This window comes from Arachis stenosperma, chromosome 1 (genome assembly GCF_014773155.1).
Source record: "Arachis stenosperma cultivar V10309 chromosome 1, arast.V10309.gnm1.PFL2, whole genome shotgun sequence".
Taxonomy (NCBI): Eukaryota; Viridiplantae; Streptophyta; class Magnoliopsida; order Fabales; family Fabaceae; genus Arachis; species Arachis stenosperma.
The window spans coordinates 46,801,084-46,818,366 of NC_080377.1; the positions used below are offsets into that span (position 1 = coordinate 46,801,084).

At 39.9% G+C, this 17,283-nt stretch overlaps 1 non-coding gene across 1 annotated transcript; it reads left to right on the forward strand.

The window, feature by feature from the left end:
* The first annotated feature begins 13,420 nt into the window (after positions 1-13,420).
* LOC130955382 (small nucleolar RNA R71) lies at positions 13,421-13,528 on the forward strand. Its single transcript, XR_009076738.1, has one exon. It is a non-coding gene; the product is annotated as a small nucleolar RNA R71 (small nucleolar RNA).
* The last annotated feature ends 3,755 nt before the right edge of the window (positions 13,529-17,283 follow it).

Below are 17,283 nucleotides of genomic sequence, written 5' to 3' on the forward strand. Positions count from 1 at the left end.
CAGAGAGTGGCATAAGATTTATCCCTGACCCCAGATCACACAGAGCTTTTTCAAAGATCATGGTGCCTATGGTACAAGGTATTAAGAACTTGCCAGGATCTTGTTTCTTTTGAGGTAGAATTTTCTGAATCCAAGTATCCAGTTCATTAATGAGCAAGGGAGGTTCACTTTCCCAAGTCTCATTACCAAACAACTTGGCATTCAGCTTCATAATAGCTCCTAAGTATTGAGCAACTTGCTCTCCAGTTACATCTTCATCCTCTTCTGAGAAAGAATAGTCTTCAGAGCTCATGAATGGCAGAAGGAGATTTAATGGAATCTCTATGGTCTCTAAGTGAGCCTCAGATTCCTTTGGATCCTTAATAGGAAACTCCTTCTTGCTTGAGGGACGTCCCAGGAGGTCTTCCTCACTAGGATTTTCATCCTCCTCCTCCCTTGTGCATTCAGCCATATTGACTACATCAATGACCTTGCACTCTCCTTTTGGATTCTCTTCTGTATTACTTGGGAGAATACTGGGAGGAGTTTCAATGACTTTCTTACTCAGCTGGCCCACTTGTGCCTCCAGATTTCTAATGGAGGATCTTGTTTCACTCATGAAACTGAAAGTGGCCTTTGACAGATCAGAGACTACATTGGCTAAATTAGAGGTGTTTTGTTCAGAATTCTCTGTCTGTTGCTGAGAAGATGATGGATATGGCTTGCTATTGCCCAGCCTATTACGTCCACCATTGTTAAAGCCTTGTTGGGGCTTTTGTTGATCCTTCCATGAGAAATTTGGATGATTTCTCCATGATGGGTTATAAGTATTTCCATAAGGTTCACCCATGTAATTAACCTCTGCCATGGCAGGGTTCTCAGGATCATAAGCTTCTTCAGAAGCTGCCTCTCTAGTACTGTTGGATGCATGTTGCCATCCATTCAGATTTTGAGAGATCATGTTGACCTGTTGAGTCAACACTTTGTTCTGAGCCAATATGGCATTCAGAGTATCAATTTCAAGAACTCCTTTCTTCTGAGGTATCCCATTATTCACGGAATTCCTCTCAGAAGTGTACATGAATTGGTTATTTGCAACCATGTCAATGAGCTCTTGAGCCTCTTCAGGCGTTTTCTTCAGGTGAATAGATCCACCTGCAGAATGGTCCAATGACATTTTCGAAAATTCAGAGAGACCATAATAGAATATATCTAATATGGTCCATTCTGAAAACATGTCAGATGGACATCTTTTGGTCAGCTGCTTGTATCTTTCCCAAGCTTCATAGAGGGATTCACCATCTTTTTGTTTGAAGGTTTGAACATCCACTCTCAGCTTGCTCAGCTTTTGAGGAGGAAAGAATTTATCCAAGAAGGCAGTGACCAGCTTATCCCAGGAGTCCAGGATATCCTTAGGTTGTGAATCTAACCATATTCTAGCTCTGTCTCTTACAGCAAAAGGGAAAAGCATGAGTCTGTAGACTTCAGGATCAACCCCATTCGTCTTTACAGTCTCACAGATCTGCAAGAACTCAGTTAAAAACTGATAAGGGTCTTCAGATGGAAGTCCATAAAACTTGCAGTTTTATTGCATTAAGGCAACTAGCTGAGGTTTCAGCTCAAAGTTGTTGGCTCCAATGGCAGGAATGGAGATGCTTCTTCCATCAAACTTGGACGTTGGCTTTGTAAAGTCACCAAGCATTCTCCTTGCATTATTATTATTTTCGGCTGCCATCTCCTTCTCTTGTTCGAAAATTTCTGAAAGGTTGTTTCTGGATTGTTATAATTTAGCTTCTCTTAATTTTCTCTTCAAAGTCCTTTCAGGTTCTGGATCAATTTCAACAAGAGTGCCTTTATCCATGTTCCTGGTCATATGAAAAAGAAGAAAACAAGAAAAGAAAGAGAAATCCTCTATGTCACAGTATAGAGATTCCTTTATGTTAGTAGAAAAAGAAGGGAGTAGAAGAATGAAGAAGGAGATTCGGATAATTAGATGGAGAGAGGTGAAGAGAAGTGTTAGTAATTAAATAATTAAATAGAAGAAGAAAAGAGAAGGGAAATTTCGAAAATAATTTTGAAAAAGAGGTTAGTAATTTTCGAAAATTAGAAATAAAATGTAATTAAAATTTAAAACATGAAACAATTAGTTAATTAAAAAGAACTTTTGAAAAAGGGGTGAGATATTTTCGAAAATTAGAGAGGGAAAAGTAGTTAGGTGGTTTTGAAAAAGATAAGAAACAAACAAAAAGTTAGTTAGTTGATTGAAAAAGATTTGAAATCAAAATTTGAAAAAGATAAGAAGATAAGAAGTTAGATAAAAAGATTTGAAATCAAATTTTGAAAAAGATAAAATTTTTGAAAAAGATATGATAAGAGATAAGATAAAAATTTTAAGAAAAAGATATTTTGAAAAAGATTTAATTTTTAAAATGACTTAACTAACAAGAAACTACAAGATAAGATTCTAGAATTTAAAGATTGAACCTTTCTTAACAAGAAAGTAACAAACTTCAAATTTTTGAACCAATCACATTAATTGTTAGCTAATTTTCAAAAATATGATATAAAGATAAGAAAAATATTTTGAAAAAAATAATTTTTAAATTTTCGAAAATAAGAAAAAGAATGGAAGAGATATGATTTTTGAAAAAGATTTTGAAAAGATAAGATTTTTAAAATTGAAATTTTGACTTGACTTGTAAGAAACAACTAATTTTATAAATTTTTGACCAAGTCAACCCAAAATTTCGAAAATTTGGAGGGAAATAAGGAAAAGATATTTTTTTTTGAATTTTTAATTATGAGAGAGAAAAACAACAAAAATACTCAATGCATGAAATTTTTAGATCAAAACAATGAATGCATGCAAGAATGCTATGAATGTCAAGATGAACACCAAGAACACTTTGAAGATCATGATGAACATCAAGAACATAATTTTGAAAAATTTTTAATGCAAAAAAAACATGCAAGACACCAAACTTAGAAATCTTTAATGCATGGAAAATATGAATGCCAAGATGCACATGAAAAACAACAAACAACACAAAACAAGAAAACATCAAGATCAAACAAGAGGACTTATCAAGAACAACTTGAAGATCATGAAGAACACTATGAATGCATGAGATTTTCGAAAAATGCAAGAAAAATTTTAAAGCATGCAATTGACACCAAACTTAAAAATTGACTCAAGACTCAAACAAGAAACACAAAATATTTTTAGTTTTTATGATTTATTATTTTTTTGAATTTTTATTAATTTTTTTGAAAATAAAGTTTAGAAAAATGAAAAATAAAAGAAAAATTTAAAAAAAATTTTGAAAAGAAAATTACCTAATCTGAGCAACAAGATGAACCGTCAATTGTCCATACTCGAACAATCCCCGGCAACGGCGCCAAAAACTTGGTGGACGAAATTGTGATCCATATTTTTTGTATTTGTATGAAATCATTATTATGGCACCAGTTGAATTCACAACTCCGTTCAACTAACCAGCAAGTGTACTGGGTCGTCCAAGTAATAAACCTTACGCGAGTAAGGGTCGATCCCACAGAGATTGTTGGTATGAAGCAAGTTATGGTCACCTTGTAAATCTCAGTTAGGCAGATTAAATTTGTTTATGGTTTCGAAAATTAATAATAAAAAGAAATAATAAAAGGGATACTTATGCAGATTCATTGGTGGGAATTTCAGATAAGCGAATGGAGATACTGTATGGCTCAAGAACGCCTACTTTCCTATTGCTTCAACTCAATCCTTCTTACTCATTTCCATGGCAAGCTGTGTATAGGGGTTCACCGTTCGACGATGGCTACTTTGTATCCTCTCTGGAAAATGGTCCTCTGCGCTGTCACTCGCATGGCTAATCGTCTGGAGGCATCACACTGGCCGAAGGCTACATCCCATCCTCGCAGTGAAAACTACGCTCACGCGCTCTGTCACAGCACGGCTAATCACTAGTTGGTTCCCGCTCCTGCTGGAATAGAATCCCTTGATTCTTTTGCGTCTGTCACTAACGCCCAGCACTTGCAAGTCTGAAGCACGTCACAGTCATTCATTACCGGAATCCTACTCGGAATACCACAGACAATGTTAGACTTTCCGGATTCCCAGGATCCTACTCGGAATACCACAGACAAGGTGAGACTTTCCGGATCCTCATGAATGCCGCCATCTATCTAGCTTATACCACGAAGATTCTGTTGGGAAATCTAAGAGATACACATTCAAGCTCGGTTTGCATGTAGAACGGAGGTGGTTGTCAATCACGCGCGTTCATAGGTGAGAATGATGATGAGCGTCACATAATCATCACATTCATCATGTTCTTGGGTGCGAATGAATATCTTAGAATAAGAATAAGAGAGAATTGAATAAAAAGAAATAGTAATTGTATTGAAACTTGAGGTACAGCAGAGCTCTACACCCTTAATCTATGGTGTGCAGAAACTCCACTGTTGAAAATACATAAGTGAAAGGTTCAGGCATGGCCGAATGGCCAGCCCCCAAAACGTGATCAATAGCCTCTTAAGATGAAGAATAAAACAAAACTGAGACCAAAGATGTCTAATACAATAGTAAGAGGTCCTATATATACTAGACTAGCTACTAGGGTTTACATGAGTAAGTAATTGATGTATAAATCCACTTCCGGGGCCCACTTGGTGTATGTTTGGGCTGAGCTTGATCTATCCACGAGCTGAGGCTTCTCTTAGAGTTGAACTCTGAGTTATGACGTGTTTTGGGCGTTCAACTCTGGATCATGACGTTTTTCTGGCGTTTAACTCCAGACAGCAGCATGTACTTGGCGTTCAACGCCAAGTTACGTCATCAAATTCCGAATAAAGTATGGACTATTATATATTTCTGGAAAGCCCTGGATGTCTACTTTCCAACGCCGTTGAGAGCGCGCCATTTGGAGTTCTGTAGCTCTAGAAAATCTATTTCGAGTGCAGGGAGGTCAGAATCCAACAGCATCAGCAGCCCTTTTGTCAGCCTTTTTCAGAATTTTGCTCAAGTCCCTCAATTTCAGCCAGAAATTACCTGAAATCACAGAAAAACACACAAACTCATAGTAAAGTCCAGAAATGTGAATTTAACATAAAAACTAATGAAAACATCCCTAAAAGTAGCTTGAACTTACTAAAAACTACCTAAAAACAATGCCAAAAAGCGTATAAATTATCCGCTCATCAGAAGACCCTTCCTAGCTACGGCCAGAGCACTCATAGATGTGGAGAATGGGGAGCTAATATTGAGGATCCATGATGAACGGCTCAGCTTTAATGTATTCAAACTCTCACAAGAAGCAGACCAAGAGCACAAGGAACCAAGCAAAGATCGTAATGAGATGCTAAAGAAGGAAGCAAGCACTGAAGCACACCCAACCTATCTGGAGACCCCTTTGGTTGATAAACAAGGGAAACAGCAACTACCACAGCTCAAGGAAAAGTTGGAGGAACCTAAACCTCTAGAGGCATGTGAAGACAACATCACAACTCCCTTAGAAAAAGAAGTCATCAAGAGCAAGGCAATATCAAAGGACACAAGGAAGAAGGTACCAAGGAAGTGGAGGAACAAAAAGATCCCTACGGAAGACTTCTCTCCAGGAGATAGAGTGATCTCAGCTTACTTCCCGGATATCCCCCCTAATCTCCCCACTATACCATCTCAGTTACCGAAAGTCTTCACAATCAACAGAGTTCTCTCCATGGAACATGCAGAGATCATTGATACAACCAATGGATACAAGTCCACAGCGAGAGGGGAGGACTTCAAGCATTACCAACCACCCTGATGAGGGAGAAATGTCAAGCTAGTGACGCTAAAGAAGCGCTTCATGGGAGGCAACTCATATTTTATATGCTTTTAGAAGATAGTGAATAAGACAACATTTATGAATTCCAACCCAAACTTGACAAACACTTGGTGAAAACCTTATTTTGCAGTATATAGTGAGGAACAAATTTGGTGTTCAAAGCAAACCAAGATGCATGCTAGTCTTAGGAGCTTTGAACAAAACTTTTCATCACAGTGCTCCAAACTAAGTTTGGTGTCACCCCAAGGTGCCACCAATGTGCATATAAGGACACACAGTTAGTTAGTTAGTTGGAGTTCATAAATGAACAATCTAATCTTTTCTTTTCTTTGCCGTAAAATTTCAATTGTCTTTGGTTTGGTATTATTCTTACCTTTCTTATTTTGTCTTTATAGGGAAAAGAAAAGGAGCATTGATGGGGATTGATTGGACAATTAAATGGGGGAGGTTCGGCCACTTCATGAAGAGAACTACACACTTGTCTCAAGAAGGAACGCATGGGGAAACGTTGCCATGCAACATTGAAGAAAGGAGACCCTTGAAGACCGAACCATTCACTCTCATTAAGTGATGATCCTTGTCCTTCCTTTATGCACAACCCCAACCGTCCATCAAGCAACCATTCTTGCAATCCACACCTTCTGTTCTCTCATGATCTCCCTATATAAGTGAACCTTAGTGCAGCCTCACTCTTCACATTCAAATCTCCACTCTCCACACTTCACACTTTTGGCGTATTAAACCCCTTCATCATAAATTGTCCTAGCCAACCCATTCTTCATCTATCCGTATCCTCAAATCACCTCAAAACAGTAACTCAAATTCATGGCATCATCAAGCTCAAAGAGGCAAAAGATGAAGGAACCCATGGAGAGTGTTCCATTCGATGAAAAGAGATTCAAAACTGCCTTTCATGAACGTGAATTTGAGCGGATAAGGGTCAGAAAGATATTGCCAGAATTAATCTTCCAAATCAATGCAAATAAGTCACCACAGATTCGGGAGAAAATCGAACAGAGAGGGTGGCAATTACTCACAAGTCCAGAGGGGAAGATTAATGGAAACCTCATCAAATAATTCTATGTAAATGTAGTGAGAGAAGACAAGACCAAGGCCCCAACCTTCAAAAGCTGCGTGAGAGGAAAGGAGGTGGACTTCAGCCTAAATGCCATAACAAGAGCTCTTCACCTGAAATCACCTCATTTTGATGAGGCCATCTATCAGGAAAGGATAAGTAAAAGCCCTGACAATGATGAGCTCACAGAGATAGTGACGGACATCTGTGTTATAGCAGCTGATTGGGAGAGGTACGCAGATGGGAGACTGGTGCACGAAATTGTGATCAATACTTTTCAAAACATCAACAATCCCTAGTAATGGCTCCAAAGACTTGGTGCTCAATACCATGGCATAAACACAACTTCGCACAACTAACCAGCAAGTGCACTGGGTCGTCCAAGTAATAAACCTTACGCGAGTAAGGGTCGATCCCACGGAGATTGGTGGTATGAAGCAAGCTATGGTCATCTTGTAAATCTCAGTCAGGCAAACTCAAATGTATAATGGTGATGAACGAAAATAACATAAAGATAAAGATAGGGATACTTATGTATATCATTGGTGTAAGAGCTTCAGACAAGTGTATGAAGATGCCTTCCCTTCCGTCTCCCTGCTTTCCTAATGTCTTCATCCAATCCTTCTTACTCCTTTCCATGGCAAGCTCGTATAGGGTTTCACCGTTGTCAATGGCTACCTCCCATCCTCGCAGTGAAAGCTAATGCACGCACTCTGTTACAGTGCTGCCAATCACCGGTGTGGTTCCCTCCCCTACCGGAATAGAATCCAGTGATTCTTTTGCGTCTGTCACTAACGCCCAGCAGGTTACAGGTTTGAAGCACGTCACAGTCATTCAATCATTGAATCCTACTCAGAATACCACAGACAAGGTTAGACCTTCTGGATTCTCTTGAATGCCGCCATCAGTTCTTGCCTATACCACGAAGATTCCGGTTAAAGAATCCAAGAGATATTCACTAAGCCTCGGATGCTTGTAGAACAAGAATGGTTGTCAGTCACCTTGTTCATAAGTGAGAATGATGATGAGTGTCACAGATCATCACATTCATCAAGTTGAAGAACAAGTGATATCTTGGACAAAGAACAAGTGGAATTGAATAGAAGAACAATAGTAATTGCATTAATACTCGAGGTACAGCAGAGCTCCACACCTTAATCTATGGTGTGTAGAAACTCCACCGTTGAAAATACATAAGAACAAGGTCTAGGCATGGCCGAATGGCCAGCCTCCCAAAGTGAGTTCAATCATCAAAACATGATCAAAAGACTCTCTATCTCAAGATGATACAAATACAATAGTAAAAGGTCCTACTTATAGAAAACTAGTAGCCTAGGGTGTACAGAGATGAGTAAATGACATAAAAATCCACTTCCGGGCCCACTTGGTGTGTGCTTGGGCTGAGCAATGAAGCATTTTCGTGTAGAGACTTGTCTTGGAGTTAAAGGCCAGCTTTTATGCCAGTTTGGGCGTTTAACTCCCAATCAGGTGCCAGTTCCGGCGTTTAACGCTGGAATTTCTTGAGGTGACTTTGAACGCCGGTTTGGGCCATCAAATCTTGGGCAAAGTATGAACTATCATATATTGCTGGAAAGCCCAGAATGTCTACTTTCCAACGCCGTTGAGAGCGCGCCAATTGGGTTTCTGTAGCTCCAGAAAATCCACTTCGAGTGCAGGGAGGTCAGAATCCAACAGCATCTTGCAGTCCTTTTCAGTCTCTGGATCAGATTTTTGCTCAGGTCCCTCAATTTCAGCCAGAAAATACCTGAAATCACAGAAAAACACACAAACTCATAGTAAAGTCCAGAAAAGTGAATTTTAACTAAAAACTAATAAAAATATACTAAGAACTCAACTAAAACTACTAAAAACATACTAAAAACAATGCCAAAAAGCATACAAATTATCCGCTCATCACAACACCAAACTTAAATTGTTGCTTGTCCCCAAGCAACTAAAGATCAAATAAGATAAAAAGAAGAGAATATGCAATGAACTCCAAAAACATCTATGAAGATCAGTATTAATTAGATGAGCGGGGCTTTTAGCTTTTTGCCTCTGAATAGTTTTGGCATCTCACTCTATCCTTTGAAATTCAGAATGATTGGCTTCTTTAGGAACTCAGAATCCAGATAGTGTTATTGATTCTCCTAGTTAAGTATGATGATTCTTGAACACAGCTACTTATTGAGTCTTGGCCGTGGCCCAAAGCACTCTGTCTTCCAGTATTACCACCGGATACATACATGCCACAGACACATAATTGGGTGAACCTTTTCAGATTGTGACTCAGCTTTGCTAAAGTCCCCAATTAGAGGTGTCCAGGGTTCTTAAGCACACTCTTATTGCCTTGGATCACAACTTTATTTCTTTCTTTTTTCTTTCTTTTTCTCTTTCTCCCTTTCTCTTTCTCTTTTTTTTCGTTCTTTTCTCTTTTTTTTTTTTTTGTATTCACTGCTTTTTCTTGCTTCAAGAATCATTTTTATGATTTTTCAGATCCTCAGTAACATGTCTCCTTTTTCATCATTCTTTCAAGAGCCAACAACTTTAACATTCATGAACCACAAATTCAAAAGACATATGCACTGTTCAAGCACACATTCAGAGAACAAAAGTGTTGCCACCACATCAAAATAATTAAACTGTTATAAAATTCAAAATTCATGCAATTCTTTTCCTTTTCAATTAAGCACGTTTTTATTTAAGAAAGGTGATGGATTCATAGGACATTCATAACTTTAAGGCATAGATACTAAGACACTAATGATCATAAGACACAAACATGGATAAACATAAGCACTAAAATTCGAAAAACAGAAGAATAAAGAACAAGGAAATCAAGGAACGGGTCCACCTTAGTGATGGCGGCTCTTCCTTCCTCTTGAAGGTCCTATGGAGTGCTTGAGCTCCTCAATGTCTCTTCCTTGTCTTTGTTGCTCCTCTCTCATGATTCTTTGATCTTCTCTAATTTCATGGAGGAGGATGGAATGCTCTTGGTGCTCCACCCTTAGTTGTCCCATGTTGGAACTCAATTCTCCTAGGGAGGTGTTTAGTTGCTCCCAATAGTTTTGTGGAGGAAAGTGCATCCCTTGAGGCATCTCAGGGATCTCATGATGAGAGGGGTCTCTTGTGTGCTCCATCCTTTTCTTGGTAATGGGCTTATCCTCATCAATGGTGATGTCTCCCTCTATGTCAACTCCAACTGAATAACAGAGGTGACAAATGAGGTGAGGAAAGGCTAACCTTGCTAAGGTAGAGGACTTATCCGCCACCTTGTAGAGTTCTTGGGCTATGACCTCATGAACTTCCACTTCTTCTCCAATCATGATGCTATGGATCATGATGGCCGGTCTAAAGTAACTTCGGACCGGTTGCTAGTGGGAATGATTGAGCGTTGGATAAACTCCAACCATCCTCTAGCCACGGGTTTGAGGTCATGCCTTCTTAGTTGAACCGGCTTGCCTCTTGAATCTCTCTTCCATTGTGCGCCCTCTTCACATATGATTGTGAGGACTTGGTCCAACCTTTGATCAAAGTTGACCCTTCTTGTGTAAGGATGTTCATCTCCTTGCATCATAGGCAAGTTGAACGCCACCCTCACACTTTCCGGACTAAAATCCAAGTATTTCCCCCGAACCATAGTAAGATAATTCTTTGGATCCGGGTTCATACTTTGATCATGGCTCTTGGTGATCCATGCATCGGCATAGAACTCTTGAACCATCAAGATTCCAACTTGTTGAATGGGGTTGGTAAGTACTTCCCAACCTCTTCTTTGGATCTCATGGCGGATCTCCGGATATTCACCCTTTTTGAGTGAAAAGGGGACCTTGGGGATCACCTTCTTCAAGGCCACAACTTCATAGAAGTGGTCTTGATGCACCCTTGAGATGAATCTATCCATCTCCCATGACTCGGAGGTGGAAGCTTTTGCCTTCCCTTTCCTCTTTCTAGAGGTTTCTCCGGCCTTGGGTGCCATAATGGTTATGGAAAAACGAAAAAGCAATGCTTTTACCACACCAAACTTAAAATGTTTGCTCGTGCTCGAGCAAAAGAAGAAAGAAGAGAGTAGAAGAAGAAGAAATGAGGAAGAGGGAGATGGTGGTGTATTCGGCCAAGGAGGGGGAGAAGTGGTGTTTTGGTTGTGTGAAAATGAAAGAGTGAAGAAGGGTATTTATAGGAGAGAGGGGAGATGGGGTTCGGCCATATTGGGTGGGTTTGGGAGGGAAAGTGGTTTGAATTTGAAGGGTGAGGTTGGTGGGGTTTTATGAAGGATGGATGTGAGTGGTGAAGAGAAAGATGGGATTTGATAGGTGAAGGGTTTTTGGGGAAGAGGTATTGAGGTGATTGGTGAATGGGGAAGAAGAGAGAGGGTGGTGGTGGGGTTGGTGGGGGTCCTGTGGGGTCCACAGATCCTATGGTGTCAAGGAAAAGTCATCCCTGCACCAAATGTTGCTCAAAATCACGTTTTGAGCCATTTCTGGCGTTAAACGCCGGGCTGGTGCCCATTCCTGGCGTTTAACGCCAGGTTCTTGCCCTTTTCTGGCGTTTAACGCCAGTCTGGTGCCCCTTTCTGGCGTTAAACGCCCAGAATGGTGCCAGACTGGGCGTTAAACGCCCAATTGCTAGGCTTACTGGCGTTTGAACGCCAGCAGCTTCTTCCTCCAGGGTGTGCTGTTTTTCTTCCTGTTTTCCATTTTGTTTTTGCTTTTTCAATGGATTTTGTGACTTCTTATGATCATCAACCTACAGAAAACATAAAATAACAAAAGAAACTATATAAATTATAATCATTGGGTTGCCTCCCAACAAGCGCTTCTTTAATGTCAGTAGCTTGACAGAGGGCTCTCATGGAGCCTCAAAGATACTCAGAGCAATGTTGGAACCTCCCAACACCAAACTTAGAGTTTGAATGTGGGGGTTCAACACCAAACTTAGAGTTTGGTTGTGGCCTCCCAACACCAAACTTAGAGTTTGACTGTGGGGGCTCTTCTTGACTCTGATTTGAGAGAAGCTCTTCATGCTTCTTCTCTATGGTGACAGAGGGATATCCTTGAGCCTTAAACACAAAGGATTCTTCATTCACTTGAATGATCAGTTCACCTCTATCAACATCAATCACAGCCTTTGCTGTGGCTAGGAAGGGTCTGCCAAGGATGATGGTTTCATCCATGCACTTCCCAGTCTCTAGGACTATGAAATCAGCAGGAATGTAATGGTCTTCAACCTTTACCAAAACATTCTCTACAAGTCCATGAGCTTGTTTTCTTGAGTTGTCTGCCATCTCTAATGAGATTTTTGCAGCTTGTACCTCAAAGATCCCTAACTTCTCCATTACTGAGAGAGGCATGAGGTTTACACTTGACCCTAAGTCACACAGAGCCTTCTTGAAGGTCATGGTGCCTATGGTACAAGGTATGGAAAACTTCCCAGGGTCTTGTCTCTTTTGAGGTAATTTCTGCCTAGACAAGTCATCCAGTTCTTTGGTGAGCAAAGGAGGTTCATCCTCCCAAGTCTCATTTCCAAATAACTTGTCATTTAGCTTCATGATTGCTCCAAGGTATTTAGCAACTTGCTCTTCAGTGACATACTCATCCTCTTCAGAGGAAGAATACTCATCAGAGCTCATGAAAGGCAGAAGTAAGTCCAATGGAATCTCTATGGTCTCATTTTGAGTCTCAGATTCCCATGGTTCCTCATTGGGGAACTCATTGGAGGCTAGTGCACGCCCATTGAGGTTTTCCTCAGTGGCGTTCACTTCCTCTCCTTCCTCTCCAAATTCGGCCATGGTTATGGCTTTGCACTCTCCTTTTGGGTTTTCTTCTGTGTTGCTTGGAAGAGTACTTGGAGGGAGTTCAGTAACTTTCTTGCTCAGCTGTCCCACTTGTCCTTCCAAATTTCTAATGGAGGACCTTGTTTCATTCATGAAACTTTGAGTGGTTTTAATTAGATCAGAGACCATGGTTGCTAAGTCAGAGGGATTCTGCTTAGGATTCTCTGTCTGTTGCTGAGAAGATGATGGAAAAGGTTTGCCATTGTTAAACCTGTTTCTTCCACCATTATTATTGAAACCTTGTTGAGGTCTCTCTTGATTCTTCCATGAGAAATTTGGGTGATTTCTCCATGAAGAATTATAGGTGTTTCCATAGGGTTCTCCTAGGTAATTCACCTCTTCCATTGAAGGGTTCTCAGGATCATAAGCTTCTTCCTCAGATGAAGCCTCCTTAGTACTGCTTGGTGCATTTTGCATTCCATACAGACTTTGAGAAATCAAATTGACTTGTTGAGTCAATATCTTGTTCTGAGCCAAAATGGCATTCAGAGCATCAATCTCAAGAATTCCTTTCTTCTGACTTGTCCCATTGTTCACAGGATTCCTTTCAGAAGTGTACATGAATTGGTTATTTGCAACCATTTCAATGAGCTCTTGAGCCTCTGTAGGCGTCTTCTTCAGATGAAGAGATCCCCCAGCAGAGCTATCCAAAGACATCTTGGACAGTTCAGAGAGACCATCATAGAAAATACCTATGATGCTCCATTCAGAAAGCATGTCAGAAGGACATTTTCTGATTAATTGTTTGTATCTTTCCCAAGCTTCATAGAGGGATTCTCCATCCTTTTGTCTAAAGGTTTGGACTTCCACTCTAAGCTTACTCCATCTCTGTGGTGGAAAGAACTTTGCCAAGAAGGCATTGACTAGCTTTTCCCAAGAGTCCAGGCTTTCTTTAGGTTGAGAGTCCAACCATATTCTAGCTCTGTCTCTTACAGCAAAAGGGAATAGCATCAGTCTATAGACCTCAGGGTCTACCCCATTAGTCTTGACTGTGTCACAGATTTGCAAGAATTCAGCTAAGAACTGATGAGGATCTTCCATTGGAAGTCCATGAAACTTGCAATTCTGTTGCATTAGAGAAACTAATTGAGGCTTAAGCTCAAAGTTGTTTGCTCCAATGGCGGGGATAGAGATGCTTCTCCCATAGAAGTCGGGAGTGGGTGCAGTAAAGTCACCCAGCACCTTCCTTGCATTGTTGGCATTGTTGTTGTTTTCGGCTGCCATGTCTTCTTCTTCTTTGAAGAATTCGGTCAGGTCCTCTAAAGAGAGTTGTGCTTTGGCTTCTCTTAGCTTTCTCTTCAAGGTCCTTTCGGGTTCAGGGTCAGCTTCAACAAGAATGCCTTTGTCTCTGCTCCTGCTCATATGAAAGAGAAGAGAACAAGAAAGTGTGGAGTCCTCTATGTCACAGTATAGAGATTCCTTGAGGTGTCAGAGGAAAAGAGAAATAGAAAGAAGAAGGAGAAGAAGAATTCGAACTTTAATTAGATAAGGTTCGAATTGTGCATTGAGAAGGAGTGGTACTCCATAAATAGAAGGATGTGAGAAGGAGGGAAGAAGATTTTCGAAAATTAATTAAAATATTTTGAAAATATTTTTGAAAAACACTAATTGATTTTTGAAAACAAAAATAGAAAAGAAATCAAGTGATTTTTGAAAAAGGATTTGAAATTAGAAGTTTAAAAAGATTTGATTGAAAACTTATTTTGAAAAAGATGTGATTGAAAAGATATGATTTGAAAACAAAATAAAAAAAAAAGATATGATTTGAAAACAATTTTAAAAAGATTTGATTTTAAAAATTAATGACTTGCCTAACAAGAAAAGATATGATTCAAACATAAAACCTTCCTCAACAGAAAAGGCAAAAAATGTTCAATCAAATCATTAATTGTTAGTAAGTATCTTTGAAAAAGGAAAGAAATTAATTTTGAAAACATTTGATTGAAAAGATTTGATTTGAAAAAGATTTGATTTTGAAAAACTTTGAAAACTTGAAAAAAAAATTGATTTTGAAAACAAAATCTTCCCCCTAGCACCATCCTGGCGTTAAACGCCCAGAATGGTATCCATTCTGGCGTTTAACGCCCAAAATGCACCCTTTTTGGGCGTTAAACGCCCAACCAGGTACCCTGGCTGGCGTTTAAACGCCAGTCTGCCTTCTTCACTGGGCATTTTTGAATGCCCAGCTTTTTCTGTATAATTCCTCTGCAGTATGTTCTGAATCTTCAATTCTCTGTATTATTGACTTGAAAAGACACAAATTAAAAATATTTTTGGATTTTTAATAATCAAAAATGCAACAAGAATCAAATAACAATGCATGCAAGACACCAAACTTAGCAGTTTGTATACTACTGACACTACATGAGACACATAAACACTCAAGTCAAAAGAATTCAAAGATCAGAGTAGGGAATCATCAAGAATTACTTGAAGATCCTTAAGACACATGAATGAATGCATGCAATTGACACCAAACTTAAGATGAGACACTAGACTCAAGCAAGAAACATCAAATATTTTTGGTTTTTATGGTTTTTGTGAATTTTTTTGTGATTTTCGAAAATTAAGTGGAAAAAGATATCAAAATTCTTAATGAGAATTCCAGGAATCAGTGCAATGCTAGTCTAAGACTCCGGTCCAGGAATTAGACATGGCTTCACAGCCAGCCAAGCTTTCAAAGAAAGCATCGGTCCAAAACACTAGACATGGCCAAAGGCCAGCCAAGCCTTAGCAGATCACTGCTCCAAAAGCAAGATTGATAAAAAATCAACAAGCTTCTGTGATGATAAGTTGAAACCTCGGTCCAATGAGATTAGACATGGCTTCTCAGCCAGCCAGATTTCAACAAATCATCATGAAACTCTAGAATTCATCTTCAAGAATTTCGAAAAAAAATAAATACCTAATCTAAGCAACAAGATGAACCGTCAGTTGTCCATACACAAACAATCCCCGGCAACGGCGCCAAAAACTTGGTGCACGTTGCCGGATCAGGATCAAAACATGGCACTGTTATTGCAGGGAACAAATGCGAAACCGTAGTTAGGACATTTAATTCCCCGGCAACGGCACCAAAAACTTGGTGCACGAAATTGTGATCAATACTTTTCAAAACATCAACAATCCCTAGTAATGGCTCCAAAGACTTGGTGCTCAATACCATGGCATAAACACAACTTCGCACAACTAACCAGCAAGTGCACTGGGTCGTCCAAGTAATAAACCTTACGCGAGTAAGGGTCGATCCCACGGAGATTGGTGGTATGAAGCAAGCTATGGTCATCTTGTAAATCTCAATCAGGCAAACTCAAATGTATAATGGTGATGAACGAAAATAACATAAAGATAAAGATAGGGATACTTATGTATATCATTGGTGTAAGAGCTTCAGACAAGTGTATGAAGATGCCTTCCCTTCCGTCTCCCTGCTTTCCTAATGTCTTCATCCAATCCTTCTTACTCCTTTCCATGGCAAGCTCGTATAGGGTTTCACCGTTGTCAATGGCTACCTCCCATCCTCGCAGTGAAAGCTAATGCACGCACTCTGTCACAGTGCTGCCAATCACCGGTGTGGTTCCCTCCCCTACCGGAATAGAATCCAGTGATTCTTTTGCGTCTGTCACTAACGCCCAGCAGGTTACAGGTTTGAAGCACGTCACAGTCATTCAATCATTGAATCCTACTCAGAATACCACAGACAAGGTTAGACCTTCTGGATTCTCTTGAATGCCGCCATCAGTTCTTGCCTATACCACGAAGATTCCGGTTAAAGAATCCAAGAGATATTCACTAAGCCTCGGATGCTTGTAGAACAAGAATGGTTGTCAGTCACCTTGTTCATAAGTGAGAATGATGATGAGTGTCACAGATCATCACATTCATCAAGTTGAAGAACAAGTGATATCTTGGACAAAGAACAAGTGGAATTGAATAGAAGAACAATAGTAATTGCATTAATACTCGAGGTACAGCAGAGCTCCACACCTTAATCTATGGTGTGTAGAAACTCCACCGTTGAAAATACATAAGAACAAGGTCTAGGCATGGCCGAATGGCCAGCCTCCCAAAGTGAGTTCAATCATCAAAACATGATCAAAAGACTCTCTATCTCAAGATGATACAAATACAATAGTAAAAGGTCCTACTTATAGAAAACTAGTAGCCTAGGGTGTACAGAGATGAGTAAATGACATAAAAATCCACTTCCGGGCCCACTTGGTGTGTGCTTGGGCTGAGCAATGAAGCATTTTCGTGTAGAGACTTGTCTTGGAGTTAAACGCCAGCTTTTATGCCAGTTTGGGCGTTTAACTCCCAATCAGGTGCCAGTTCCGGCGTTTAACGCTGGAATTTCTTGAGGTGACTTTGAACGCCGGTTTGGGCCATCAAATCTTGGGCAAAGTATGGACTATCATATATTGCTGGAAAGCCCAGAATGTCTACTTTCCAACGCCGTTGAGAGCGCGCCAATTGGGTTTCTGTAGCTCCAGAAAATCCACTTCGAGTGCAGGGAGGTCAGAATCCAACAGCATCTTGCAGTCCTTTTCAGTCTCTGGATCATATTTTTGCTCAGG